The following is a 27500-nucleotide window of genomic DNA, read 5'->3' as shown; positions in this document are numbered from 1 at the left end:
GTGTCTCCGTTTTCACCACAAAGCATAACAGTATTCCCTCTTGGTCATCCCACCGCGGGCAGCTCATACAGAAGCTGATGTGTACTGAACGCATATTAGACACTCGGGGTTGTTTATATGGGAAGTGATCATGTTGCCTGTCAGTTTCGGTGTTGCAATTTCCATCTCTGTCCACGTGGATCTCAAGACGTGAATTGCTGGTACTAAGCAACTATCTAGTACAGTGGTGTCTTGCTAGGAATCACAGGAATCTTGCCCTCACAAAACACGAGGACGGGCAAGGAGAGGCACAGGCAGGAGTGTTGGTGAAGGTTACGTGGCGCTGGAGCACCTCCCTCACGCAGGAGAGGAGCTCACAGTTGTGCTCTCAACCTCCTCTCCTTCCACTCCGCTCCCACGAGCTTTTCACTCTCCCAGACACCTTTATCGGAGTCAACAAAAATCTTGCAACCCATCGTCTTATCTAGAAATGTCAATGTAAGGGTGATGGTGTGTAGCGAGCTGTGCAGTATTAAAGGGAAGTTGCTGAGTGTTCTTGAGAAATTCCTACATGTTGTTCTATAAATGTACGCATTTCACTATGCAATGCTCCAGGAGCTGTATTTACCTCTGTGTACACCATGAAAGATGATGGTGATGGTGGTGGAGGTGGTGGTGGTGGTGCTGGTGCGGCGGCGGAGGGCTCGACCAGACTCTCCTCCCCCTCACACCCGCGCCGTGGCTGGTGGCCGGCGGCGCTAGGCGGAGCTCCGCCGAGCCTCCCTGCTGCCAATGCACTTTGTCACCCGGGATATTGTAAAGTTTAGGCTTATCTTTGAGATTTCTTTTCATTTTAGTCTGATGAGTGATGAAGGGAGCTGTGGTGTCTGGTGAGGAGTAATGGTGTATGTGGTGAGGAGGCGGGGCCCGGCCCACCTGCAGTGCCACACAATATTAGCGGCAACATCCTGAATAATTCATACTGCAGAGTCGACTCTTTGTAAAACTCCGGGAGGGAGAAGGCGGTTCCGTCCAAGACCTGGGTTTTTGCGGGGCGAGGAGCGTGCGTGCGTGTGTGCGTGGTGATACGGGGGGACAGAGGGGGGCGCGTGCGATGTGCGCGTGCGCGGCGGGGGTAGCGGGAGGGACCGGGGGAGCGGGGGCCGCGAGGGGTCGGGCCGGAACCATCCAGGCTCGGCCCCACCCCGCCCCTCGCCGCTCACGACCAATCAGCCGCCTTTTTTCACCCCCCTAATTACGAGGCTTGGCTCAAGAACTGCCGTGCTGCACATGCTTAGAAGACTCGCGTCTTATTAGTAGCTCAAGAGAGGCTTTTTACCCCGCTTTTTCCGCCCCCCCACTCGGCGTCGCGAGGCACCGCGGTAAAGACGTCCAATTCTTTCCTCCTCAGCCTGCCACTTTTCTGCGAGACACCGAGGGAGGTGCGGTAAAAAACTGGTCGTTGGCCACGGTCCGAACCATCTATGGTGGGCACGAACGAAATCAAACTTATCTTGAGTAGTGTGTGATGGTGTGGGATTGGCCCCTCTTGGCCCGACGCGGCGCTACTGGCAGGTGAAGGGCCGCCAGCGTCCCAACACAGCGCCACAGACTAAGTCCCGCATCCCGCTCGCTACCGCCAGTGAGTGTGCTGCCCCACCACACTGTCACCCGGGGAGTGAGTGAGTCAGCGGCCAGCCAGCCAGCAGCGGCACGCCAGGCAGGGACACAAGCAGCGGCAGTAGCCAGCCTCGCCATGTGATGCTGAGTTGCTCATTCATCATCTCTTCCGCTCTCAACCAAAGATCGGCCGTGTACCCACGCCAGCAGACGCCTACCTGACCCCATACCAAAGATTCTGGGACAACCATGTTCCATAGTGACTTAACCAAGTGATATTCGAGAAATGCCAAAAAAGTGTGACGAACTTTTGTAGTGGACTTTACCTTCTTGAAAATATGAACTTTACGTAAGGCAGAGTCCAAGGTGAGCGAGCCCAGACCCACAATAAGTTATAGAAAGTGCGCCAAAAGAAGGCGTTGGTGAAGTAGCTGTGCAAGACGAGCCAAGTCGGGAAGTCTCACCCCGAAGACTTTAGTTCCCCGCCTCGACATTCGAACCACTGCTGCTCGACCATCGCACACCGATTGTCCTCGTCTTTACCATTATGGCGATGGCTGCGATGTCAACGACGATGGGACAACAATACCGCTTCAACTCCTTCAACCCAATGTCATCTTTCAACTCCTTCAACTCCCAGCACATGAATTGGGCTCCGGAGCCAATGGCGTGCTCGAAGGTGACGGACAAACTGGTAAACGAGCTTCAGGTAGCGTGCCCAGTGTGCATGTTTGTACCCACGCTAAATTATGTCATAAGGTAGATCTTGGGTCACCCTGATAACGTGCTGACGGTAACGGAAGGGCCCCGAAAACTTTCAGTTCCCACCCTTTCCCTACAAACAAACACCTAGCGAGTACCGTGCAATATTCTGGTAAGATAGGAAGTAATTCTGTGTCCCAGGCCGACGACGTGTGCTAGTCCGAGCCTCAGAAGGCATGCATGAATCCACACACTTACACACATCTCCGGGAAAATCAGCCGCCAACACACATTTTTGATTAGTTACTGTAACATTCATCTCCCCGTGGTTGGTTTATTTAGCGTCCCTCGCGGGCACATACACATCTATATTCAAAAGTGTCATCTGTCGCTCCCGATTCTAGGTCTTCATAAAAACTCAGAGTAGCGTCATTAATTATAAAAATAGTGCCATCAATTATTGAAAAGTCAATGAAGAACGCGCCTATTCTAAAACAGTGCTGGGTGATTTTGTTATTGTAAATTATTTTAAATAAAAGAAACTTGCTAATATTTCCAGCATTTAAAAATTATGATAGAAAGTGTTTCTTTCTGTCAGCCCAGCGATAAGCTTTATATTCTTAGTTCAGTATAAATAATACAGTATTATCTCGTGAAAAAAAAAAGATAACTAACATAAGAATAAAAATTTTACTGTGAACACGTCCGCCGCTGATGTGTTCTTATTACTACAACTCCTTCTTACAATTATTAATTATCAGAAAAATTATGTTAATGAGTGATGATTTATACGTATATATATATATATATATATATATATATATATATATATATATATATATATATATATATATATATATTCACGTATCTATGTATTTGTACGTGTAATTGCCAGAGTACTATTGTGTAAACATTTTATTTCAAACCCGTGCTTATCACTTTCATCGATGCTGGAGGAGGAATTTAAATACTGTATAGATAGAAAATATATTCCTTCCTAAGCCGGAAAAGCACAACGATAAATTATTGAGGCCAATAGTAAACCAGTTGTGGTCATTAAAGTGTTATCCAGTCATAGTATAGGAAACTGAATAATATAAACAAGTATGCAAAAAATACGCCCGGGTCAGCGTAACCTGCAAACATTTTAGTACAATAAAGGACTTAATATTTCACAGTGCGTCCTACAACGCGTACAATACTAAAGAGATTGTGCGAGTGCGGCCATCCTCCGACCGCCGTTTTATGCTACACAGTGTAACCATCAGCACCGCTCCCGCAAACTGACCGCTTTATAATAGAATCCAATCCCATTCAGAGAGCGAGTCAGATCCGGCGTTTTGTCGGGGTCCAGCGCGCCAAGCAGCGTGGAGGCAGCCGGCCGCTCCCGCCCAGCAGAGCGCAAAGAGCATTATATTACTCGCCACCCAAGACCGCCCACCCGCTCTAATACGTGCAAACATCGCGCTTCATACACAGTGTCCTATTATTGCTCACTCTCTTGCTGAATTTGGCCGGTCGGCCGGTCTGTTGGTCACACTCCCAGGGCGCAAGGCAATGTGCCGCCGATGGTAGCGGTGGTGGTGGTAATGGTGAGGCATGGATTAGTGGTGAACAACGGCGTTGATATGGTGGGGGAGGGGAGCGGAGAAGCCTCGGTGAGATAGAAGTACTGTAGGCAGCGAACGACCGGGAGTTGCACTGGGGGGTAGGAGACGGGCCAGGCGGGAGGGAGGACAGCAATGGGACAGAGGTGGAGAGGGGCGGCGATGTGCGATTCACTGGTAGGAAAATAATAGCAAAGGTAGTGTTTGTGGCAACACTGTACGTAATAATAAAAAGGGAACAAAAATATGAATACTCATATATTGTAGGGAGGAATTCAGTAATAGAGCAAAGATGAACGAACATCAAGTTATTAAGTAAGTCGGCAGGTGTTGTTGTTTGGTTAGAGAGAGAGAGAGAGAGAGAGAGAGAGAGAGAGAGAGAGAGAGAGAGAGAGCATTATCACTGTGCTTATCTAATAAAAGATAAAATTGAAAAACAGAAAACAGCCGTGAAAGTGAGTCTGGTTGCGTGTGAGGAGCAGAGAGCCAAGGAAACCAGTGAATGTTCTCGCGGCTGTTGCTTTTGTTGTATATTGAAGGTTAGTGGCGTGCGTTATCTGTCTCCTGAATGATGCATTGACATTATGAACGCCACACTTCGCTCAGTACTGACTTGCTTGGATAGTAACGTTGATGAAGCGGATGTATGCCGTGTAGCGCTAATGTAGCGCTCCCAGGTGTGGCTCTGCGCTCCTTATCTTCCAAACCGGTTCCAATTCATCTGCATAGTTTTTATAAGGTATTTTATCCATAAGTAACGTTTTTAAACAATGTACATCTGTTTGTGACGCTTTTTCTACTAATTCAGAAAATATATGCACCACAATGTGTTTATCTTTATGTGTGTGTGTGTGTGTGTGTGTGTGTGTGTGTGTGTGTGTGTGTGTGTGTGTGTGTGTGTGTATGTTTGTGTGAATATGTGTGTGCGCGCGAGTGTGACACACACACACACACACACACACACCGCACATCCCTCATCCTTCCTATTTAGGTCACGTAAACGGGCAGGAAAGGACAAGGGCGTTATGTGGGCAAGCTAGGCATGTCACCTGATCCCTTCCTGAGCGGCACACTCCGAGACGCTGACGGTCCAGACGCCGCCGACGGTGCCGCTTCCCGTGCTAAGATGCTCACGGCGGCGGGGCGGCGGCACCAGCCCTTACTAGCGACAGCCGCGGCACCATTGGCCAAGAATAATGAAAATCCCTTACCTAAGCGAGGAGAAAACCTTCATTACGGACTCGTATTTTCTAACGTCCTTTAACTACTAACGAGAATTGGACGCGGCGTGGCTTTTGTGTGTGTGTGTGTGTGTGTGTGTGTGTGTGTGTGTGTGTGTGTGGCTGGCTGGCTGGCTGGTTGTAGGTGTTTGTAAACCAAGGTCAAAACACATGAGATGGTCGTGTGAAGTGTTTCTCCGTCGTTTCTTACTCCACTACTTGCCGCTATTTGCACCGCCTTCAGCTCAGACCGTCGTCGTCGCTGACTCTCTCTCTCTCTCTCTCTCTCTCTCTCTCTCTCTCTCTCTCTCTCTCTCTCTCTCTCTCTCTCTCTCTCTCTCTCATTTCCCATCGGTCTCGTGCCGTCCTCAGCGCACAGTTCCCGTTCAACAGTGTTACGGCTCAAGTTGGTTTTGTCTGGCGTGTTATTTCTTAGATATTTAACATCCCTGCCTAAGTTTGCTGCCAAGGTGCAGGTTAACGCCAGTTTTATGATATAATCAATACCTGTTGCCTCTTTATATAGAGCGTAACGCCGAAGAATCTTAGCCTTCTTTTAGCTCACCTTTTTCTTATTATGATCCGTAGCGGGATCATTTATTGGTTTTCAGTTTTTTGTTCCTTTTTGCTGGTGAAGTTTGAAAATAGTATCTTTTCTCGTTACTGTTTTTATATGCTAATTGTTGCTGCTGTTCTTACTACTTTTAATACTGCTAATACTAACACTAACAGTAATAGAAATAAAAAAAAATAATAATAATGATAATGATTATAATAGCGATAATGATCATAATAATAATAGTACTAATGATAATATATTAGAACAATTGCATTTATTACCATTACTATTATTACTCTTACTGCACATCGTCGTGAACTGTAACGCCTTAAGACGCGTGGGAAGGGAGGTGAGCGTTACCTCCACAGAATAACAGGCGTGGCTTCCTCCATAGGGGTTACATCGCGGCATGGGTAACGCGGCCAGTGGAAGGAACTTCACGCTCATGCTTACTTGTATATTTATTCTTTATTTCCCGTGTTCAGTTAGTTAACAGTTCACAAGTTCGTGGCGTTCAAACATTTAGTTGTGTATTTATTTACTCATTATATATTCATCTATTTGATCCAAACAAGACCGCACCACTTTAGCATTCAAGACTGGCTAGCCTAGATGTGTTTTGCTAAGATTTACTGGTTGTGTGTCTCGGGGAAACTGTAAGGAATTAGAATTGTGTTTAGGGCATTACAAGGCTGACCCAACGCCGTCTAAGGCAAACCCATGCTGCTTATCACGCAGCTTCTTTGCTGTCCAAGTCACGAGCCGCTTACTCATGTCTTGCCCACCATAAACCATAAAAAAGCCCTCATATCATGTACTATCTTACTTGTATATTCACAAAAATTCCCTTGCTATAATTGACTCCTTATCTGATGGCTAGTTTTTATTTCTTATCAACACTCGAGAGATAGAATTGCTTATATTTTATTTTTCATCCCAATATCATGGAATCTGACATATCTGCTCTGCTTGGAAAGAAAAAACAAAAAACAATAGTAAATAAACACGCAAATCATTCCCCAGAGGTATTTCCCTTTCGCGTCTGCCGTCAAGTAGTGGTTTACCTTCACCCCAGTCAGAGAGAGAGAGAGAGAGAGAGAGAGAGGCGGCTCGGCAATCTGCTCTCCACTTTGCACTGTTTCCTCCCCGCGGTGATGGATTTAGCGGCGATGGAGTGAGTGACAGGTGCACAAAACCAGCTGCAACGGGCACCAGCAGTTGGCTGTTCCCGCGCCTAACCTAGTTTGTTCTAGCAATTACGGCTTAATCGTTAACATACAGCGCTTCATATCATCTCGGTGACCCGCGCCGCCAACGGAAGTTAGGCAACGGTCAGCCAGCCGCCCAGAGTGTTGGGAGAGGGCAAAGCGAGGAGTAGGCAGTGGGAGGTAGTGGCGGTGGTGGCGTTGGTGTGTGAGCGGTGTGTGTGTGTGGGTGTGGATGTGTAAAAAGAGAATTTTGTGTGAAAACGAACGGTGATAGCGATTATGTCATGCCAATACTACTACTGTTAGAGAGAGAGAGAGAGAGAGAGAGAGAGAGAGAGAGAGAGAGTTGTCTATAGGGGGACAGGGAAGGGTAATATTTAGGGTCGAGACAGCAGAGGGGCGAGGGGTGAGGTACGAAGGTGGGTGTGGCGGAGAGGATGAATGAGAGGACATCAGGTTGGGGACAGTAGGTAGGTAGGCGCGGCAAGTCGAGTGAGAGGAGGGAGAGGACGGTAAGTGCCGGGAAGGGGGAGGGAGATAGCCGGGGGTGGCGATGTCCTAGGTGTGATTTAAAAAGACTGTTGATAAAGGCTATAGAGGGAGTACTTACCCACGAACCAGAGAGAGAGAGAGAGAATGTGAACGGAAGCTGGAAGAGGAGGGAAGAATAGAGCGGGAAACTAGGAGAGGAAGGAGGATTGTACTTACTCGCCACCACCTCCGCCGTTTACTCCATTTAAGTATTTAAGTCACCCGAATCTTCTCTAAATAACCACCTAAATAATTTAATCTGGCAAGAAAGACCACTGAAAGACACAACTAAGACACCAACGTCAACCATCATTTTATAGGCAGTGAGATACAGTCCGTCACACAAGTCTTTCATATAGATTTTCATTACTTTTGAAGCGGAGACAATAGGGAATGACCGTAGGGAATACAGCGTTTTACGGTAAACAATACAATTTGAGCAGACCAACTGAGAGAGTCACTTGGTCTTCTTGAGGAGCAGTATTGGTGTCTCTTTGCAACTAAAACTCATATTCAGAAACACTTTGCTCTCTCACCACAAATGATTTCAAAAGGCCTCAGATATGATTACCCTCTTGTCAGGATTGTTTCGCCTGTTAATAATGTAGGAATCTTGTTAATGTGGTACTACAATTATATATACGCCCTGAAAAAAAAAACCATGTAACCCTTTTCAGTGTAGTGAAGCTTCAGCACAGAAATGTTTCAGAAAACGGTCCTAAAACGGCCGCGGGGAGGCGAAGGAAGCGTCTTGGAGTGAGCCGGCGGTGGTGTAGCGTTCCCGTGTGCATTACTCACTGTTCACCTGACTTGACTCTCGTTGCCGCCCTAAATGCTATTATGCATGGTACATAACGCAATGTTCTACCTCTACACTGTTCTGTTCTCCTGTCGGTCCCCTTCTGCTGTGTTCCTCATCCAACTCCCTTTCATTCTCTCTCTCTCTCTCTCTCTCTCTCTCTCTCTCTCTCTCTCTCTCTCTCTCTCTCTCTCTCTTCTCTCCCTTATCTCACGCCCTCACCTCCCTCTTCCTCTCACTCCCTCATCAATTCTCGCTCCCTTATCCGTTCATCCCTTTTCCCTCACTCATTCCCGCTCTTACCTGTTCAATCCCATATACTCTCTCTCTCTCCCTCATCCCCTTACTTGTTCCCTCCCTTACCCTCACTTATTCACTCCTTTATACTCTCCCTTTCTAATCCGTTCACTCCTTTAGCTTCACTTATTCGATCCCTGTTTCCTCTCACTCCTTCGTGTATCCTTTTCCTTTTCCCTGATTCTCTCACTCCCTTATCCCTACTCTCTCTCTCTCTCTCTCTCTCTCCCTCATTCCATCTTCCTCCCTCACGCGGTCAATTCCTCTCTCAGTCTCTCACTCTTACTTCTCACATCCGCTAACTTCCTCTCCTTACCCTTCTCTGTGTCATTCCTCCATTTTGGTTTCCTCTACTTGCTTGTACATGGCGTTCTTAATTCCTTACTACCTTGCCATTGTGTTTAGTTAGCTCCGTCACGAGGTGTTTTTTGTACACTTCTTTCTTCATTTTCTTGGTCTCTCATCGACTCTTTCCTGTTGTTTATTTCAGTTTTTATTCTTGATCCTTCTTTTTTACAACTCAGTCTCGAGTGCCCAGCAACGTAATGGTGGTTTCTTTATCCTTTTTACTCCTCTTTATTTCCTTCTCATTTTTTCCTCCTCTCACTTCCGTACATGTCCTTCTGAGTCATTGTCATCGTCATCATCATTCCCCGCGTCTTTATCATTAACATCATCGCTGTGTTTCTCATCCTTTCCTTGTATGTCAATAGTTGGTTTCTTTTATCATTACCACATGCAGTTCTCCGTTATATCCTTCTTCGTCGTTGTTATCGTCATTGTCGATCTCTTCATCATTAACATTATCACTGTATTCCTCATCCTTTCCTTCTATATCGATATATTTTTATAGCATTTACCGCGTCAAGTCCTCCACCATTAAGACTGGCGCTAACACTACCTCCAGTTTAGCTCCCCACGGCGACCACTCCAGATTATGAAATAAACGCTAATCGCACAAAGGCACAGGCCACTCATAATCAACGGTAGTAGAAGCTTATGGCGTTCGTCCGTCAGGAAGGATCATTATGCTCAATGTAGTTATTTATCGTGATCACCTTTACCAATACTGAGAGAGACAGATTACTGTTGCGCTAAGCAGTGTGCCTCGAGCTACGTGATTAACTCTTGGCTGATATGTTTTGAGGGGAAATCGGGGGATGTCCATTTACGCTCCGCCGATAAAGGTTACCGAAGTTCCCAACACAAAAGAGAAAAGATTAATTAAAGGCTTGACCTGCGGCGCACAGGTAGCAAAGCAGGACGGTAGGATGGAGATAGGTAGGGAGGTAAAAAAAGAGAGAAGGGAGAGACAAACAGGATGGAAAGACTGAGATGGAAGGCAGGCAGGTATTGGCAGGTGTGCTGGAAGGGTGAGAAGAAAGGGGTGTCTGTAGATTTCTTGTTTCCCTCTGGTTGTGTCGCAACGGATATAGTAAACGTGCATAAGTAATCCCCCTTGCCAAGTATTCAAGACCACATCCCTCTTCGTCAAAGGCACAGACTCAGAACAGGTTATCAACCGCAGAGAGAAAAAAAAAAAAGATAAAACATCAACGCAAAAAGTGCTGAAAGTCAGTTTTTTGCACGATACCCAAGCCGGAGGGAGGCAGAGCACCAAATTGGGTTCAAGCACCATCAGCCGCCAGGATCGGCCTCGTGACACCGCACCGTCAGCGTGTCAGGACGTCACCGCGGTGAGCGTCACACGGAGGGGAGGGAAGCGGCGGGCGCAGGTACAGTTATCTCGCATGTATATAACTGAAAATAAAAGACAGGTTTACAGTTATTCTGGCCGCCCTCGCTAGGCATATTGTGGCACGGTAAACCTCCTGGCAAAACACTACAGCTACAGACTGTTCTAACATTCAAAGCCTTGCACTGTTTCTAAGACCACAATGCAGATGAGTCTCTCGGGTCATTGAAAAAGTAACAATTGAGAACCAACAGAAAGAAAAAAAACACGAGGAAAAAAAAGAGAAAATACATAGAGGATAAAGTACTAGCCATAGCCAAGCAAACACACGCGTTTATATACACAGGCAAACATGAAAAAAAGTAGAGTGTCTCCCGCACCCCCTCGCCGTGTGTCGGACGAGTAAATTGATAGCGAGTAGTTGTGTTTGTGGGGTGGGTGTGCTATGCCGCTTGGTGGGGCGGGCGGGGCGGCGGGGCTCGGGTGTCGCTAGCTTAACACCTCTCCCCCGCTGTCCCCTTCTCTCCCTAACCTGTCACGTCTGCTGCCTACGCTTCGCCGCTTATCTTGTATCTAGGAGTATTCCTATTCTTTCTCTCTACGGTATGATTTCCGTACTAAAAATATCAATGTCTTCTTTTCTTATCCTCATTTCCCTGTTCATCTTTTATTCTTCCTGTGATTTTTCGTTTTGTTCATTCCATACTTTTTCCTTTTTTGTTTTTCTTTTTATGCTCATCGTAATACCTTTTTTTTTTCTTATCCTTCCATATTCGTTAGTCTCTTTTACTCCTTGCCGTTTTTGTAGTATCTCTCACTCAATACCTCCCTTTTTTTATTTCACATTTTATGCTACATTCCGCCTTTCAGTCTGTCTTTTTCGATGTTCTGATTCATGCAAGTCTTTTTCGATATGACTTTTCAAAAATTACTAAGTTGTTTGTGATTATTACTACTTGTACTCATGTTTATTATCATTATTGTTATTTGTTATTATTATTATTATTATTATTATTATTATTATTATTATTATTATTATTATTATTATTATTATTATTATTATTATTGTTATTATTACTATTATTGTTATTACTATTATTATTACTATTGTTGTTCTTATCCATGTTTTTGGAGACTGCGGTAAGAGATCTGTTTCCATAGTTCTGCGAATCTCTCTCTCTCTCTCTCTCTCTCTCTCTCTCTCTCTCTCTCTCTCTCTCTCTCTCTCTCTCTCTCTCTCTCTCTCTCTCTCTCTCTCTCTCTCTCTCTCTCTCTCTCTCTCTCTCTCTCTCTCTCTCTCTCTCTGTGTGTGTGTGTGTGTGTGTGTGTGTGTGTGTGTGTGTGTGTGTACGCGCATGGTGGTTTGATATTCATTAATCTGGAACATGAGGGCGTAATAGTTAATGTAATACGAGTAGTTGTTGCGAGAGTGACAATAATGTATATAGCTGTATGTAATAAAGATTTTGCAATTGAAGTGGTAGAAATTACGTGAATAGTATTTGTAGTAGCACTAGCAGCAGCAACAACAGCAACAGTAGTAATAGCATTAGTAGTAGAAGCAATAGTATAGTAGTAGTATCGGTATTTTTGCTGTCTTTTTTTTTCTTTTATTTAAGCAATGGAAGAAGTATTACAGATGAAATATTACGTGAAGTGCGAATAAGAGTAAACTTTACAACTATACCTATTTTTATACGTACTCTAGACTGCGACATTCCGACCTAAGTATAGAAGAAGCTCCGTGAATCTAAAGAAAAAACATGAAAAAAAGATTACGAATTGCTGAGGCTTGTAATTATGGCAGTGAGTAGCAAGTTGTCTCATTATTTTTTCTTCCTCGTTGTTGTTGCCCTTTTCTCACCTTTTCTTAAGTGTATGTAGCTCATGCGCTCGTGGTGATAACGAGACACACTACAGTCTGTCGCCTTCTACCTGTGAGTCTCTAGAGACGGGAAGAGAGGAAGGAATGAGTCTTGACGCGGTCACACTCAGGCTTTCATTCAGAAACCCTTTGCTCTTTCACTGCGGCATAGCCCACAGAGTTGATTAGCATGCTTCTCAAAACTGTTTATTCTGTTGTTAATGTAGCAATGTTGTTGATCTGTCACTAGAACTATTAAAACACTCTAAAAACATGTAACTTCAACAGAAGGCTTTTGAAAGAAATGATGGTATGCCCAAAAGAGTTTCAAAACATGGTCCTCACTCAGGGCGACGCGAGGTCGACATAATGGTGTCTGGAGGACCACATTACTTCCCCTTGCTACTCCTGGGCTCAGGTGGGCGCACTGTGGCATTTACCGAGGCGAAAAAGTTGCTGTTTTGTGAGGTATTCTTTTCCCTCCGTCGCTTCCCGGGAGATGAAGTACAGCGGGGGCCGCACACTCGCCCACCAGCCAGTTAGCGATTATAGCATGTTACAATTATCTTGGCCATGTTAATTCGCGATAATTAACCCTCGCGCGATAAAAATCGGTAGAATAATCTTTGTAATGCTCCTGAAATAAATTAGTTTTTATTATAATTGTAGTAATTATGCAGATTACGGCAATTAAGACGCTACCAGGTATGATGGTCCCCGCTTGGCAAACCTCTGCGGCCTAGCGCTTATAAACACACACACACACACACACACACACACACACACACACACACACACACACACACACACACACACACACACACACACACATATTCAAATTTTCGTGGGATTGAGCCTAGTAGAAAAAAATAAATGTTTTCGTGTTATCATTACCTGTTACAAACTCTCGTAATGTTAGAATTTACTTTTGACTTTTAATCATTAAATACTACTCTAATATTCGATTCTTTATTTCCTTCTTATGGTTATGGTTGTATGAAAATTTCCTCTTATGGAGATGAAGCTTTTCGGCCCTTCTGCAAGGTGTAGTCTGTACACACACACACACACACACACACACACACACACACACACACACACACACACACACACACACACACACACACACACACACACACACACACACACTCTCTCTCTCTCTCTCTCTCTCTCTCTCTCTCTCTCTCTCTCTCTCTCTCAACTAGCCACTATCTTCACATCTCAACACAGAAGCGCGTCGAGGGCCGGAGGGAAGAACAAATGTGAGCAAATGTGACACAACTGCGTCTCTTGAGTCACTCCTCCGCCGTGTCCACAAAGCTTCCCGCTCGAGAACAAAAAAAAAAGTAACGGAGACTATCAAGATAAAAGTTTCTCGCACCACGGCGGCAGAGGACTCCTTCTTAGTCCCCGGGAAGAACTTAAATCTGACGGTGCTCCGGAATGCCTGAATAAACACGCACTTGTTAATAAGAAGACAGAGAAATGGTATACTTTGGTTAACTTCGGGGTAAAGTTTTTTTTTTTTTTTCTTTTTCATTTTGCATTTTTTTCTAATAACCGAAGCACTTTTTGTTTCTTAGTGTCCCGCTGATGTTCAAGTCTCTCTCTCTCTCTCTCTCTCTCTCTCTCTCTCTCTCTCTCTCTCTCTCTCTCTCTCTCTCTCTCTCTCTCTCTCTCTCTCTCTCTCTCTCTCTCTCACACACACACACACACACACACACACACACACACACAGAGAGAGAGATAGAGAGAGCAGCCCTCCCTCAGCGTGTCTCGGACGTCTTATCGTTTATGTATGTCGATTCATATTCTATGTTCGCGGGGCAGTTCATTCTCCGATCTCGTAGCGCCTTCTTTCTACTCCTTACGACCCTCCTTGCGTACGATGGCAATTGTAGTAGTGGCGGTGGTTGTGGTAGTGGGAAAAGGAGTGGCGGCGGCGGTAGCGGTGGTGGTAATAATGGTGTTTGAGTTGTGAGTTAGTAGACGGAAGGTTTCTCTAATTGTTTTGATTTGAATTGTGATGCAGGCAGTGTTATAATGGTTGTCTTTACGCTGGCAAATATCCCGTTGATGAGCTCTTTTTTGTTTCGGTATGGTCGTAACTTTAGTGTGTGTGTGTGTGTGTGTGTGTGTGTGTGTGTGTGTGTGTGTGTTTTCATGAACGATAGACTGCATTTTCCCTTTTATTTCTATTATTCTTATTTCGCCGCATACTTAGGTATGTAAAGTCCAATCTTTTGTCCGAAAGAATAATGACAAAATTATTTTCATTGCAAGACTGAAGATTATTGTCCTCATAAGCTCCTTCCTTTTAAGACTCATATTCCTCCTCCTCCTCCTCCTCCTCCTCCTGCTCCTCCTCCTCCTCCTCTTCCTCCTCCTCCTCCTCCCTCCTCCTCCTCCTCCTCCTCCTCCTCCTCCTCCTCCTCCTCCTCTTCCCCCTCCTCCTCCCCCTCCCCATCTCCCCCTTAATCCTCCTCCTCCTCCTCCTCCTCCTCCTCCTCCTCCTCCTTTCCGTCATGGTCGCTTCAAGCTCCTCATAGGTTCAAGTCGGAGTTGAACGAATCATCAACGTGTTTAGTTCCTCAGAGTTTCACAAGTTCACTGAATTAAATGAAGTTTAGCAAGACGTGCCGCAGAGGAGGAGGCGTCCCGGCAGGAAGGGGAGGAGAGGTCAGGCCTCGTCTAAGGAGACGTCTAGGTGTTTCACTAAACGTCCACATAACCAGTGCGCCTTTAATATTGTCTTAGCAGATTACGTAATTTTCTTTCTTTCCACCTTGAAAGTGTGACTTCATAAGTGTCATGTTTATGTAAGAGGTTTTTATTCAAATGTAACATCGCGCCATGAAAACGTGTTCCTCTCTTGATGTGTGGTCATGTCGGTCAGCTGCATATTAATTACACTGATAACTTCAAAATAAAGTAGCTCTCAGTGTTGAATTGATTGAAAGGGTTACTTACATAAGTTGGGCCTTCATTCAGTCAACAGTGCGGCTCTTATTTTCTAAAGTGCATACGTATGCGTGAGATAACTTCATTTACATACCTCATGTTACGTCCGCTCAACCCAGCTGGGGATTTTTTCGACGCCATATGATGATAGCACACGTCGATGAGTGCCTGACGTGTTTGGTTCCTTTGGTGAAAACACTTCTATTTACGTAAAGAGAAACATCACAATCCTTGGAAGTGTGGCAGGTGAAATTGCGCTTTTAATACTGGGAATTGAGTAAGACAGCGAGTACAATAGACCAGTCACTCAGGGGACTGAGACGGACGGAAATGCGTCACATATTGAACCAAATGAAAGACGTTCGAGTATTTACTCCTTGTGGGAATGAGAGAGAGAGAGAGAGAGAGAGAGAGAGAGAGAGTTCCATTTCTTTACGTCTAAAAAGAAATTAGCATTAAAGATAATGAACATGTGATTTTTTTAATGATATGCATACGTGTGAAGCATAAGACAAGAAAAGTACAGATTTGGTGGAACATAGTGGAACATTTGGTTACATATGCATGTGATAAACAGATAAGAGAGAGAGTGTGTGTGTGTGTGTGCATGCTTGTGTGTATCACCATATTGTTATCAGTAACCTTATCAGCAGTGATAAGTTTGCGTGCTGTTTCTCCTGCCTTCAGTCTCCACTATCTTCCCTCCTTCCCTCCTCCTTTCTTTCAGCCTGCCCTCTTCTCACCATTCCCTCGGTGTACTTCCTCTCTCCCTTCCTTCTCTTTTGCCATCTCCTCTTCTTTCAGTATTGCATGCAAGCTTTTATCATCACTATCATTCGGTCATTTCATCATCTTTCCCCAGCGTTGTTACTTTATCTCACACTACTAGTACTTCCATTCACACACACACACACACACACACACACACACACACACACACACACACACACACAGGTACGATCAGTCCCCTAATATCCTTTTCCCCAGTCACAGTCACTGCTTGTCCCCCACGATTCCCGCAAACTCTCCCTTCCTGTATCCCTCTCTTCTCTCTCTCTCTCTCTCTCTCTCTCTCTCTCTCTCTCTCTCTCTCTCTCTCTCTCTCTCTCTCTCTCTCTCTCTCTCTCTCTCTCTCTCTCTCTCTCTCTCTCTCTCTCTCTCTCTCTCTCTCCCTCCTTTCCTACCCTCGATGTCGCCTCTCCCTCCTCTCACCCCGCCCTCACCTCGCCTCGCTCAGACAACACAAACTTACAGTAGGGAGTTGACGTAACAATTCCCATTTTTGTTTGTGTTGCCAACTTCGCCTTGGGGAGTTTTCCAGCAACCGGTCTGGATGTGCAAAAATGTGTCAGTTGCAAATCGTTGAGTGATTTTTCTTTTTTTTCGTTTTGTAAAAGGTCTTTCGGGTGTATTTATGCGATTTTTGTCTTCGGAAATGCCTTTCTTTTATATTTCATGCTTCCATCCCCATCCCCCCCTATATGTGTGTGTGTGTGTGTGTGTGTGTGTGTGTGTGTGTGTGTGTGTGTGTGTGTGTGTGTGCGCGTGCTTTTTTTTTTTTATTCATATTTTCATTATCTTCTATTACTATGTGGCTCACTACAGTGTGTTTGTTTTCTGATTTTGTGTTTGGAATGTGAAATGAATTGGTTATGATTCTCTCTCTCTCTCTCTCTCTCTCTCTCTCTCTCTCTCTCTCTCTCTCTCTCTCTCTCTTCCACGAACTATCTTCCTGATGTGTTTATCAGCCACTGTCCTCTAGTTTTCACACGCATTATTATATTACAAATTTAACACAATTGCAGTGATATCATGGAAAATAATGTTGAATTCTCCTTGTCATTTGATGTTTTTTTCTGATACCTTTTCTCTTTTGACATTTGCATAAAGCTACTTAAAAATATGAATGTTTAGAATCTCTCTCTCTCTCTCTCTCTCTCTCTCTCTCTCTCTCTCTCTCTCTCTCTCTCTCTCTCTCTCTCTCTCTCTCTGCACATCCGCTCAGCATTAACCTGTAACTGTTTTGCTTACTTAACTATAAAGATTCGCGGCAACTCTTCCATCCTGGCGAGGAGTTAATAGCCCTAAGTGGCGGAATATACACAATACGTGAGCATTTTACAGCAGTGAGTCCGGCCATTAGGGTTATTATAGCGACAGATGTGGACACGCCAGTATTTTGTCAGAAATTCATCGCCATAAAATATGTTGGGAGAGCAGCGAGGCCCGGGAGGAAAAAAAAAAATTAAATCTACAACGTAAATAATAACACTTGCTGTCATTCGCTTTCGGCGGCAACTAGATACCTAAATTAACTTTCCGGAATGCTCCCACAAAGCCGGGGAGATACTTTAGTTATGCGTACGTGCGTTTGTGTGTGCGTGTGGGTTGGGTGCCTGTGTTTGTCTGTCTGCGTGTATGAGTGTGTGCTTGTATGTGTGTGTGTTTGTGTTTGAGTGTGTATTTTGTAGTATCATATGCTGAAAAGTTGAAAAAAATTGGTCAGTTTCGTCAGGAGAAAGATTAAAGAAAAAAAAGTTGTCTGAAAGAATGAAGACCAGAAGATGCGTCCGTATTAACCCCTTCAGTACTGGGAAGCATTTTTACCTTGAGTTTTGGGTGTGATTAGACGATTTTATTCACATTAGAAAGATCTATTGAGGTCAGAAGATTAATGGCCAGAGTCTTCACTATTTCAATCCCCACGCAAGTTTCTGAAGCTGTATAAAAACACCAACTAGTAAGCAAAATAAATATGAAAACATGTCCTTGTACAGGAGGGGTTAAGGGAAGGGAGATGCTGCTGGTGCGGACGTTAGTGGGAGGGACGAGGAGAGAAGAGGGTCGAAAATACAGAAAGGGGTGAGAGAAGTAGTGATAGAAAGGGGTAGCAATGATATATGTAGGGGAGAGAGAGAGAGAAAGAGAGAAAGGGGGCAGGGAGAGTGATGTTACAAGCTCCACGTGGAATAGGGAATAAGAGAAAGAGGCAATGAGGAAGGGGACAAAAGGGAGGCAGTGTAGGGAGGCGAAGGGGAGGCCATGGTGGTATCATTAATATATTTCACTCTTTAGATCGGATAATGCCATTAAGGTCATTAGATTTGTTGCGGTGGCCACTCAGACTCTTGTTTTCTCTGGTGGCTGCTTTGCTAAACTCTCTCTCTCTCTCTCTCTCTCTCTCTCTCTCTCTCTCTCTCTCTCTCTCTCTCTCTCTCTCTCTCTCTCTCTCTCTCTCGTGTTGAGTGAAAATTAAGACCTGTTTTTTTTTCTTTATATTCCTTGTGTGTGTTAAATTTTCATCTATTTCAACTCTTTTTTCTCGCTATTATTATAATTTTTTTGTATATATTAAGTTTCCAAATGCATTCCTCTCTCTCTCTCTCTCTCTCTCTCTCTCTCTCTCTCTCTCTCTCTCTCTCTCTCATTACATCAGAAAAGCACATCAAAACACATAAAAGTGGCTACAAATAGGCTGTGGACGGTGCTGGATGAAGGATATGCACTCAACTTAGTAGAGCGTGAACATGATAACTATCTTGGAATGCTCGCCGCCTCTTGATGCTGCATGACTGTGTGTGTGTGTGTGTGTGTGTGTGTGTGTGTGTGTGTGTGTGTGTGTGTGTGTGTGCGTGCGCGTTTGCCATCTGATGTCTTTCTAAAGGATCAAGACGAGGTTCTCTGTGTCCCCCTTCTGATGTAAGAGACTTATGTAGATGTTCACAGTTATTGCATCTTTTTCGTTTTCTTTTTTTTTTTTTTTTTCCCATCTTAAGTAGGATGCATTTTTTTTCTTTTCTTTTCTTTTTTTATATAATGAGCAGGCAAAACATCAACTGAAGCGTCGTAAATTTGCAGCATTTTATTTCTTCTCTCCTCCTCCAGAGTTGTTTTGTTTGAGATGGGAAGATAGTGGTTAGTGGAGAGAGAGAGAGAGAGAGAGAGAGAGAGAGAGAGAGACTGTCCATTTTTCGTAATCGCACCCTTTACCCAGAATAACGAACTAAAAAGAATTTCTCTTTAGCTAATGCTTATTATCATTTATCTCATTGGTGTCGTGTATACTATTACTCATGCTGCAATAAACATTTGGCTTAACCTCACAATGTTTCCTCGTTTTCTTGTATCCTTTTATGCTACTTTTATGGGATGAACTCTTAATATGACAATGCAAACACACATTTATATTCTGTTTTATTATGCTTTCCGAGTTGACGCGTTTCGTCCCTCTTCCCCGGGAAGCACAAAAGCAGTAGTACGTGAATTACCCTGCAGTTGTGTTACACAGAAATGCATTACTGAGGCGGCGAGTGAACGTGTTTGTAAATTACGTTGCGGGTAACGAAATAAAGCGAAAAACAAAAAATTTGCAGCAGAAGGAAAGAGCGTGTTATTTATGACTTTTAACTATACCTTGATTAATTAAACTCTTAATAATCTTACGAGTAACTCTTCTGTACCTGTTAACCTCATCATTGATCACATTGCCAACACTCATAGCCCCCTTGGAAGAAAGCAAGGCAAATGAGTGAAAAAAAAAGTACTTGTGAAAGTTCAGATAGTTACTATGGTATTCTCACACACTGTGGAACTGAGGTGGTAAAAAAATAAATCTTATGATATTTCAAAATTAATTTTGCTACTGTCTTTTCAAATCAAATCGTCCATGCAATGAAAGGTACGTAGGAAACTCAGGCTAAAGTAATACTGTTGTTTTCTTTATTTTATCATCATACGTTGCGAGTTTTAGAAGGTAGTCGAGTTTTAAGATAGTAATACTTTGTTTCAGCCAGGAATTTTCTATTATTATCTTTCCCAATAACGCCATCTATGAAACCCTGAGTTAAATGTGAGCGGCGACGTTGCTTGAGGCCTGACAGTAGTGTTTCCCGAAGGTGAGACAGGCACACACACACGGACAGCGCCCCCAGAAGGGCTTGCCAGGTTGGAAGGAAGATGGCTGAGTCCTCCTCGGTAAATTGACGTTCTACTGGGAGACTGTTACTAGGTCGAAACATGATTATTTATGCATGTAATTCTAACCCTCATTATCCGGAACCAATTTTAAAACTGCAGCTCGCTTGTAGACCACCGCTAATGACTTGCTCATCTGCGGTAGTTTGGACGTAATCTGACAACAAAACAAAGTTCCCTCCACCACCACCACCACTACCACCGCCACAACCTTACCCCTCATCCACCAATACCCTCTTTCCCACACCTCCATCAACCACCCCACCATAACCAATCGGACCTTAATGAGCCGCAGGAGGTCTGTGATTGGCTAATTGCACCACGTCTCAGGCGCTGGTCGAGGAATATCGCGTCACGTTTCCAGACTCAACTTTTAGGTGTTTGAGTTCTGCATACAGTGAGGTGATGTTGACTTAGCTGGAGACTTTTTCCTAGCGTCTCCTGCCTGTCGTTACCCGCGAGTTTTGAGCAAGAGGGGCCAGGCCAGCCAACCTACACTCCCTGACGCTACGACTGTGTACACATAACGAGGGAGGGACGGGACGGGAGGGAGGAAATATATCTGGTGGGTGTATGGCTAGTAGTCTTCCCGTCAGCCTATAAAAGGAAGGAGAGCTAGCGAGCAGTGCGAAAGAACAGGAGAAAGTGAGATTTGCATTTACAGTGGAATAGCAAAGAGAGGGAGGGGAGGGAGAGACAGAAGAAGAGAGAGAGGGAGAAGTAAAGAAACAAAAGCGGAACTGAGACAAGGAATTATCGATATTGAGAAAGATGGAATTGCAAAGGGTGAGAGGATAGAGTTTCCTGTACGTAAGAGAAGGACCGAAAACATTGAACTGTGAAATGACGAGAGAGAGAGAGAGAGAGAGAGAGAGAGAGAGAGAGAGAGAGAGAGAGAGAGAGAGAGAAAAGGAAGGAAAGCAGGAGGAAAGGGAGGTAGGCAAATGAAATCATGCAAAGCGAGTGTTTTGGCGGAAGGAGAAAACATTACTGGGATATACCGAGTGGAAGTGAGAGAGATAAAAGATACACGTAACGCACACGATATAACGTTCCTGGAGAAGAAAGGTATTAAGCACACACACACACACACACACACACACACACACAGTGAAGCAGAAAACGGAGTCTGGTACGGTGGCCGATCACCAAGTACTAGAAGCAAATAAAAGGCAACCGTGACTGTACTGGAACCCGGTATACCTTCCTCCCCTCACTCCTTTCCCTCCAGTCCTAGCCTACCCCAGCCGCCCCGCCTGCCTTGCCTCCCTCCCAGAGTCCTAATGAATTGTCTCGGCCGGCGTACTCGAATCAGTCTGGATAAACACCAATATCATCCCTTTTGGAAAATGCAATGAATGTGATATTAGTAACGTGGCTAGTCTACCTGTGTGTGTGTGTGTGTGTGTGTGTGTGTGTGTGTGTGTGTGTGTGTGTGTGTGTATTCCTACGCTACTAGAAAAGCTCGGTATTTAAAGATCATTAAGCACGTGGCCACTACTCGTACAGTATTGCGTCATCTGGTAATGAGGTTGATTTGAGGTTTGCTTCTCCTTCTCTCTCTCTCTCTCTCTCTCTCTCTCTCTCTCTCTCTCTCTCTCTCTCTCTCTCTCTCTCTCTCTCTCTCTCTCTCTCTCTCTCTCTCTCTCTCTCTCTCTCTCTGTGTGTGTGTGTGTGTGTGTGTGTGTGTGTGTGTGTGTGTGAGATTTTGTCCGTTTAGTAGCTTGAGAGAGAGAGAGAGAGAGAGAGAGAGAGAGAGAGAGAGAGAGAGAGAGAGAGAGAGAGAGAGAGAGAGAGAGAGAGAGGAATAACAAATACACACACACCGCCAGTAAGGACCAATTTCCCCTCCCCTCTGTGGACTTAACAAGGCTGTTAAAGACATTTTTCCCCTACGCAGTTGATTATGTACTCATTTTTTCCCTATTGACTGATGATAAAGGTTTAGTTTAAATAATTATATGACTTTTCTATCCCATTATCCTTGCAAAGAGAATCTCCTCCGCTTTATTATACTTCTCTTTTTTTTTTTTCAATCTAGCCATAAATTTGTGTTGTAAAAAGGATATACATATATTTACAGTACCAAAAAGTCACGGGTTTAGGAGAGCAGTGTGGAATGTGGAAATAAAATTAGGACTCGGTAAGGGAATGAAAAAAAAGTTCTAATGGACATTTCATCACAGGACTCATCACGCACATCACTAATTAGTTTGACGCGTGATCTCTGTTAATGTTATCAACACTTACGTTCAGTGATTGTGAGCTTGTGTGTGTGTGTGTGTGGGGAGGGGAATAGGGGAGGGTTCGTCGGATCGTAAGAAAACAAAACATCAAATTCCAATCGTTTTTATGCCATTCTTCTTGGTTTCTGTTCGTTTGTATATAATGTAGATCTTTTATTTATTTTTTTTTTTTGTTTATTCATGTATTTAATGTTTGTCATAGTTGTGCCGATTAATTTATAGTTACGAGAGGAAAAAAAATACGTTCATATCCTGTCAAATGAAAGTAAAGAGAGAAAAATGTTGTTAATTTACACTGAAAGGAAAGAAAATGATAATACTTATGTTATTTTTACTAGTTAGTGAGTTTGTTTTGTTTATTCTCTCTCTCTCTCTCTCTCTCTCTCTCTCTCTCTCTCTCTCTCTCTCTCTCTCTCTCTCTCTCTCTCTCACACACACACACACACACACACACACACACACACACACACACACACACACACACACACACACACACACACACACACACACACACACACACACACACACACACACACACACACACACACACACACACACACACACACACACTAGCAAACAATAAGCCCCCCGCATTAATTATGTCCTACAGTTATTAATTTAGTGTTCCCGATAGCGAATTTATTAAGTGAAATCAGGTCAATTGTGGTGGTTAATTACTGGTTAACTGGGAGTAATTTAATGCAGTGGTGCCGCGTGGCCTGCAAATCCAGGTGAGACTTCAGGTGAGAGAGAGAGAGAGAGAGAGAGAGAAGAATGGACACAATATTTTTTTTCACTTATTCACTCATTCACGTACTCACTCCATCACTCAGTCAAACAAATACACACACACACACACACACACACACACACACACACACACACACACACACACACACAAAGAGCCACACAGAGAGAGACACAAACAAACTAAAGGACGGAGCCTTAATTCATGTTAATTATATACAATTGATCAAATAATGAGGGGATATTTTTAGTCTCTTTTTTTTCCCACACGAGTTTTCCACTAAATTTAGAATGATTGAGTTGACTTACTATTTGAGGGATCTTGAATTAGTATTGGCATATTATCTTAATGCAGTTAACCTCCAATGGAAATAGCTGGGGAAGAGAGTATTTTATTAGATATATTGTATTTTTTTTTTAGGAGAAAAGCACGAAAATATCAATTAACTTTAGTAAATATGGAATAATTGACACATTCTACCTATTTTCTTTTTAATTTCCCTTTATATCAAACCTTATGCGAGTTATGAATCTTGCCTCAATGTCTTGCCGTGTTTTTGTTTTGACTTGTGCTGCTCCAGTGAGGGAGATGATTAAGTACCTCCTTAAGTGAGATGACACTCGGATAAGCAGCTTTATGTACTTAAAACTCCCATAAAACCTTAGTAATGTGAGCGAAGGCTTATGTGTGACAGGTTCTATGTGATAGGTGTCCATGTGTGTTTGTGTGTGTGTGTGTGTGTGTGTGTGTGTGTGTGTGTGTGTGTGTGTGTGTGTGTGTGTGTGTGTGTGTGTGTGTGTGTGTGTGTGTGTGTGTGTGTAGTTGTTGGTGTTTGTTGATGTTATTGAAGAAAGTTTATCTGCAAAGAGTTTGAGAGAGAGAGAGAGAGAGAGAGAGAGAGAGAGAGAGAGAGAGAGAGAGAGAGAAACAATGACAATCACAATCACGAACAATTCATTTTGCATTCCAAACACATTCAGAGAGAGAAACATTTATATAGTGTGTATATTAGTGGGTGTGATGAGAAGACTTCTTTCATCAATTTCATCTCTATTCTAACCATTTAGCATTGGCCTGTCACTTTTCTTCTCTTTTATGGTGCACAGATTCATGAAGATTTCTTTCCCCATTTTTTTTTTTTTTTTTTTTTTTTTTTTTTTTGTTAATCTAGCCATAAATTTGTGTTGCAAAAAATATTATATGCATTCACATTGCCAAAAAAGAATGTTAACTTTATGACTTGTGACTTGAAGCGAGAAATAACTGCTGGTATTGGTGCCTTATGACTGTTGTTATCGTCCCTCTTTCTCTGTCACTGTTTCAATCTCCATTTTTAATCCAATTTCCCCGCCTCATTTCCCGCCGCGTCTTGAGAGGAAGGAAGGTCTAACTCACAGTCTTTTTATAGTGTCCATTTCACACATTTGTTTCTTAGATCGTGTTGCTGTTGGTAGTTGTGAATCTCGTTATTATTTTCATTAATTTCTAGTTTGTTTGTTTCGTTTTGTATTTTCTGTCTGATGCTGAGTGAAAGTTGGTATTGTTTTTTTTTTTTTTTCGTGTGTGTATTTTTTTCAGGTCAACATTCTTTTCATGTTTTGTTATACTTTTTTCATCTTTTGCAACATTATATTCGTATTTTTTGTCTTAATATTCATAAGTCTTTCGTGTAATTTTCTCTCTCTCTCTCTCTCTCTCTCTCTCTCTCTCTCTCTCTCTCTCTCTCTCTCTCTCTCTCTCTCTCTCTCTCTCTCTCTCTCTCTCTCTCTCTCTCTCCCCGCTATTTGTATTTTGGTTTTTTGTCACTTCCACCATTTTTCAATTTTCTTTCTTTTGGGATGGATGTTCAGAAAGTAAGAACACTTTTCATTACTTGTGGTGTCCGTTTTTCTTTTTCATTTCGTTTTGAGGTTCTCGTGTGATTTTTTCTGCATTTGCTTCTCGCCACTTAATGTAATATTTGTTTTCTGCTGTGGAATTGTTCGCCGCTTGCTCATTATTCATCTCCAACGTTTATCAGTTCGGCTTTATTTTTCCCCAATCTTTTTAGCTATGCATTTTGGTTTTGTTTCGGTTGGCTAAAATTTTTCGATCTCTTTTCTTTCTGTCTTTCCTCTCTCTCTCTCTCTCTCTCTCTCTCTCTCTCTCTCTCTCTCTCTCTCTCTCTCTCTCTCTCTCTCTCTCTCTCTCTCTCTCTCTCTCTCTCTCTCTCTCTCTCTCTCTCTCTCTCTCTCTCTCTCTCTCTCTCTCTCTCTCTCTCTCTCTCACAAAACCATCTGTCACTATGTAACTAAACCTTTCCTTTCCTTTCCTCACTCAGTACACCGCTCCCGAGAACCACACCGAGACCTGCACACACACACACACACACACACACACACACACACACACACACACACACACACACACACACACACACACACACACACACACACACACACACACACACACACACACACACACATACAATGCAAACTATCATGCCCAAAATAAGCATTGTAACCTTTGCTTGAATTACAATACATGGCCTTATTTTTCTCCCTTCAGACAGGAGCCACTCATGGTATTATCTAGCCACTTTGCCGTTATCACCAACCCCCCTTCCGTTCATCACCACGCATACGTTCATTTTCCTTCAAGCCCTCCTCCTCCTCCTCCTCCTCCCACTTGGTTTCCCATAAGCTTTACATTGTCTGTGCTTCCCCCAAAACCCACCCGCGAGGCGAACTGAGTACTCATGTGTGTTTCCTCCTCTCCTCTGCTCGCCCCACGTGTATCTCAGCGGTAAGCATCATAACCCGACCCAAAACACTTCATCTCCTGTATAGCTGAATCTACATGGCACACACGCTCCGAGGATACTTTAATATAATTCTTTTTATGCTTGCTAATTAAGTAATCTCGTAAAATGCCGCGTAAAGTATGCTGGTGAAAAATTGAGCAGTAGAAATTTAATTGGTGTGTGTGTGTGTGTGTGTGTGTGTGTGTGTGTGTGTGTGTGTGTGTGTGTGTGTGTGTGTGTGTGTGTGTGATTTGGCTACACTAAGCTTGCTCAGGGTTTGTTTATTTATGCTATTGTTGTTTTGTTGGTGGTTGGGAAATGTTAAATCGGTGTTGATGTGCAGGTCTGATTGTCTTTGTGTTTGTGTGTGTGTGTGTGTGTGTTTCTGTGTGTGTTCTCATTCTTGTTATCTCTTTTATGATATTTTTTTAATTTTTCCATTATGCTCTCTATGAAAACATTTATAGTTACCTGGGGCACAACATTTACCGCTCTCTTCCCCCTCCATTCATAATACGAAGTACTGTTGTGTTTCTCTTTCTACTTTACACTTTCATTCTTTTTTTTTTTTTTTTTTTAGAGAGAGAGAGAGAGAGAGAGAGTGAAATGATCAATGTAAAATAAAATGCTAATTACGTGATATGTTATGTAAAAGGGATTTCAAAAAGAAGTGAGCAGAAAATAGCAAACATAACAAAAGACACGCTCGTTAACTAATTCTGCGTTTGGTTACTTTGTGTTAATGTTCCAGTACAGCAAGGTGTGCGACACATGCTCGTTGATCTTGTCTGTTTGTTGGTTGGTTGGTTGATCGATTTTTCTTAGTTTTCATACGATCGATGATACTTTTTTTTTCCCTTGATTTACTCTCTCTCTCTCTCTCTCTCTCTCTCTCTCTCTCTCTCTCTCTCTCTCTCTCTCTCTCTCTCTCTCTCTCTCTCTCTCTCTCTCTCTCTCTCTCTCTCTCTCTCTCTCTCTCTCTCTCTCTCTCTCTCTCTCTCTCTCTCTCTCTCTCTCTCTCTCACACACACACACACACACACACACACACACACACACACACACACACACACACACACACACACACACACAATGCCATTTTGGATGTATTAGTAACTTTTCAACTCTTCTCTTATGTACTTAGTGTCCGGCTCTCGTCCGACGAAATTTTAGGGAAAAAAAAGATAAAGTTTTCCGGTTAAAAATGTGAAACTTTTCTCTCTTTCCGTTCATAACTTCGCGGCGCACGTACAGGTTCCGCGTAGCCTCTTTTCCCGCAGATTAATTAGTGAAAATGGAATGCAGGCGAAGGCAGTAATGCTCGCTGCTCACTGCCGAAATATTCCCCGCAAAATGAAGCAGATCATTTGCTCCCTATGTGTTTCTGATACAATTAGTCGTGTGTCAATATTCCTCTCTCTCTCTCTCTCTCTCTCTCTCTCTCTCTCTCTCTCTCTCTCTCTCTCTCTCTCTCTCTCTCTCTCTCTCTCTCTCTCTCTTGCATATGACTTCACTGATATATATAATGAAAAAAAAGGGAGGTAAAGTCACGCAAGATACTTAAAATAGGTTACCCGCGTCAAAGGAGATTCACGTTCAAAGTTAAGGCGGCAAGTTACTTCAGATCAAGTAAAGTAGATGATTAAACTCAGCCCTTTCCTGCGCACGTGAAGAGGGCGGCTAGCTGGTCTTCAGGAGGCTGGTTAG

General features: G+C 43.5%; 1 protein-coding gene across 6 annotated transcripts in view; it reads left to right on the top strand.

Annotated features, from left to right (window-relative positions):
• The window catches only part of LOC123498943 (zinc finger protein 384-like), a 426364-nt gene that overhangs the window by 203215 nt on the left and 195649 nt on the right, over positions 1-27500 (top strand). The window contains exon 1 of one of the 6 annotated variants that reach the window (XM_045246524.1): positions 865-2308. The exons of the other annotated variants lie outside the window; for them this stretch is intronic. The gene's annotated coding sequence lies outside the window, so the exon portion shown is untranslated. Of the gene's footprint in view, positions 1-864; positions 2309-27500 lie in introns of those variants that run through there. 6 annotated transcript variants of the gene reach the window in all.

This window comes from Portunus trituberculatus, chromosome 48 (genome assembly GCF_017591435.1).
Source record: "Portunus trituberculatus isolate SZX2019 chromosome 48, ASM1759143v1, whole genome shotgun sequence".
NCBI classification, from domain to species: domain Eukaryota; kingdom Metazoa; phylum Arthropoda; class Malacostraca; order Decapoda; family Portunidae; genus Portunus; species Portunus trituberculatus.
The sequence above is the reverse complement of the archived record's forward strand: the minus strand, read 5'-3'. Positions and strand labels throughout refer to the sequence as shown.